Source organism: Centruroides sculpturatus, unplaced genomic scaffold (assembly GCF_000671375.1).
Source record: "Centruroides sculpturatus isolate CEXI.00-Female unplaced genomic scaffold, Cexi_2.0 scaffold286, whole genome shotgun sequence".
Lineage (NCBI taxonomy): Eukaryota > Metazoa > Arthropoda > Arachnida > Scorpiones > Buthidae > Centruroides > Centruroides sculpturatus.
Genome location: NW_019384581.1, coordinates 657637 through 661734, shown reverse-complemented (window position 1 = coordinate 661734; position 4098 = coordinate 657637).

Here is a 4098-nt window from a genome sequence, read left to right as displayed (position 1 = left end):
GAATATCGAAAAATCCCTTCTTAGTGTACATTCTGTTGACGTACTCTATTAAAACGCAATCAAAAACGGAAAAAACTGCATCTAAAATGGTATAAATAGAAGCAGAGTTCTTTACGGTAACCTTTTCCGTAAGGCTTACCGTAAAGAACTGTCCATCTCCCATGTTTAACGGAATAATATACAGCCTATGTCCACCCTGAAGTTCCATTTTAAATATTGGTGAAAGAATTTTTGAAATCGGATGAGTAGTTTCGGAGATTACCTGCTGCATACAAAGTAACATGCATACAAACATTACCTTTTTATAATATTAGTATAGGATAACAATTATTTTGGCATATTTTATTAATAATATACAAAGTAATAAACAATATGTAATCCTTCTAAAAACAGAGCCCTTTTTTAAATAATATGAAAATTCTCTATACCTAAATCATATATCACTATTTAATTTAATATTTTAGCGAAGTACAAATAAAGCATAACTTGAAATTTTGCACCCCTTTGTGGCTTGCATCCTAGGCGGTTGCCTGGATGGTAGCACCTGTCCTGCTCTTACAGTAAAATAGTGAACTACAGTAGTTACAAATAACAAACTACAGTGAACTACTGTAGTTACAAACAACAGTGTTATGACAGCTAACGTGGCAAATTTGGTGAATTTTTCCTCTGGAATAAACGACATATTTGTAACATGGTAGGATGTAATAGTTCTTATAATAATACCACAGGAGTAGTTTTTAATTTTTTTTTCGAATGAAAAAAAATCCATTTAGAAGAAAGGCATGGATTAATGCTATACAGAGGCTGTACAGTACTTTTATAATTAATGCAGATGGACAAATAAAAGCATTCCTAAATTTTGATGGACATTTTATTTCCAATAAACAATAATGTCTGTCACACTCTGATANTAGGCGGTTGCCTGGATGGTAGCACCTGTCCTGCTCTTACAGTAAAATAGTGAACTACAGTAGTTACAAACAACAAACTACAGTGAACTACTGTAGTTACAAACAACAGTGTTATGACAGCTAACGTGGCAAATTTGGTGAATTTTTCCTCTGGAATAAAGAAATGACATATTTGTAACATGGTAGGATGTAATAATTCTTATAGTAATACCACAGGAGTAGTTTTTAATTTTTTTTCGAATGAAAAAAAATCCATTTAGAAGAAAGGCATGGATTAATGCTATACAGAGGCTGTACAGTAGTTTTATAATTAATGCAGATGGACAAATAAAAGCATTCCTAAATTTTGATGGACATTTTATTTCCAATAAACAATAATGTCTGTCACACTCTGATAATTCCATCTGAAGAACAGCATAGCCATGCCTATGCACTCTTCATTGAGCAGATATCTGAAGAGTGTTCTATCAGTATACTATATTTGGATCAGCTGGAGATAGGAAAACAAATCAACACACACCTTTTTCTTGTTCCAAAAATATGGCCAAGTCTTGTTTCTTGTTTGTATTCCTTTTTTAAAGTTGCTGGTTTATTCCAAGCTTGTGGTAAACTTATTTTTGATACCTTTTTATTTGTAAAGAAGAAAAATAGAAAGATGTGCTACATGCCTGCATCTAGCAAGAAGACCCATCCTGTTTGAGCAAAAGGCATTAATCATTTTCCATTTGTCATTAAGCTATAAAATAAGCATAATTTTAGCACCATCTGATTTAGGCATGAAGCGTATTGTGGTGTATGAGATTTTCATTCTTGTTTTGCTCATGATTGGAATATTCTGTACTTTTAAATATCAGATGACATTCGTTGTATCAAATATTCTGGTGCAAATTGGGAAGATCGATACAGGCTAGTTTCTTTTATCTAATTCTTGTATATTGATTATGCTATTTTTAATACTAGCATATCTTAATTCATGTAAGCCTAAATAATGGAGTCAGATTAATATCTTCTAGAGAAATATCAAATACAGTATTTCAAACTAATGAATGAGAGTATTGCAGATGTCAAAAGACAAAAGGTGAACACAGATTTTTTATAAATTCTATTAAATTACCTATGAAATTGCTTTTTTAATGACATTTATACCAATCAAATATTTTTAGTAGTTTTTGGTTTGTTTAAATAAAAATAAGTCAATAAAGAATATTATTACAAAATTATATGCTGCAAGATGCAAAATAAAAATGCCAGTTTTAGATATCCAATCAAAATTATATTGTGGCCTTTCACCAATTTATCTGTTCAAGTTCAACTCAAATGGTTCGTAAATAGAACCATATCATATTCAACAACAGATGTATCCTTATAGGCTAATTTGGATGATGTAGTGCAGAAAGGGTTTGAAAATTATAAAAAAGTTAGGACATTAACAGAAGTTTTAAAATTTGCATTTAAGGACATTATTTATCTAGGGTTGTCTATATGCAAGAGAACAAGGTTTGCCAAATAAAATGTAGTCTTTTCTATTTTTAATCATTCTTTTTTCATAATTTCACTCTTATTTAGCATTATAGATTTAGTTATGACATACCAATTAAGATTATTGAAATGTATCAATTTTCATTAAACTGATTGTTTATAATTATTACATCATGTTCAGAACTGACAATAGATGAATGAATTTCTCAATTCATCCTTCAGGATTCTAAATGAATCAAAGTGTTTTGTGATAATGATTCATAAAAATTTCCTATTGTCATTATATTCTAAAGCTAAATTCATGTTTTTTGTTAGTATTTTGGTTATAACCATCATTATTCTGCTTTTTGTAGGTAGTCATTATCTTCAGAAAATTGCCTTAACTTTTTTATATTTTATACTTGGAACTAAATATTTAAACCAAATAAAAGCATTATAGTAAGTCAAATTTTTATTGCATTGGTCATATCATTAAATTTTAAAAATTATTGCTTTATATGAAGATGTTTATAAAATGAAATAAAGCAAAATATCTGTATGATATACAAGAATTCTAATTATTGATTGCTCTATCTATAATGGTGACTAAATCTATCTATAATGGTGACTATAATGGTGTACATAAATCATAATAATGTAATTTGAATGTATTATGCTTTAAATTAAATTTTAAGAATTTTTTTTATTAGAAACTGCATTAAATCTTACCTTCAGAGAAATATAAACAATGAATTTAACTTTACATATTTAATTTAAAATGTCTCAAATATTCACAAATTAATTCTTAACCAAATAAAATGAAAATCTTCATTTAATGTAAAAAACAAAATTTGTCAATTATAGAAATATACAAAAACAGGACAAATTTACAAAGGGTAAAAGTATATTTGACTAATACATACAAGGAAAAAGCACCAATGTTTACAGTTTGTAAAATCTTTCATAACATGACTTATTGGCAGTGATAGATATAATACAGTACATGGCAGTGAATGATTAATGGCACTAAATAAAATAATGTGAGCAATATTCACTAAAATCAATAGGAATGTTTTTACCGGCGTGTCAGTTGCCCGCGATGAGCGGGAACAAAACAACTAGATGGAAAGGCACAGAACTACATCGAATCATTTTTTTTTTTGTGAGCTATGTTGATCACTGGCTAGAGATGAAACAAGTTTTACTAGATAGTTAATACGACGTTTGCATGAAAATTATGACACACTGTACACAATATCTATCATGATTCTAAAATATATATACACTTTCACAATCACTGTACATGATTCTTTAGTGCTCTCTGAAAGGGAAACTTCAACACATTCATTTAGATGCATGAATTTTGGCCAATTATAACAATTCGAAGATTTAATTGACAGGTTGAAAAATCCCGTTTGTTTCTTTTTTTAAAATAGTTAACTATTGCACTAAAAGTTAGAAGGGAGTTTAAACACTTGAAATAGTTTAGTAAAATACATCTTTACATACACTAATGATTCTAAAATGGCAAGTTAAATTTAATTATTAAAAAAGTTAATTAAAATAATCTTTTCAACTGAGACAGAGGAAGTCACACGATTGGTATTCTCGATACCTTAACAATAGAATTTAATAAATAAAGAATATAAAACAAGATTAATATATTTTGTAAATGCCATAAAAACACTAGGTTAAAAATTTTTTCAATTTCATTTACAATTTGATC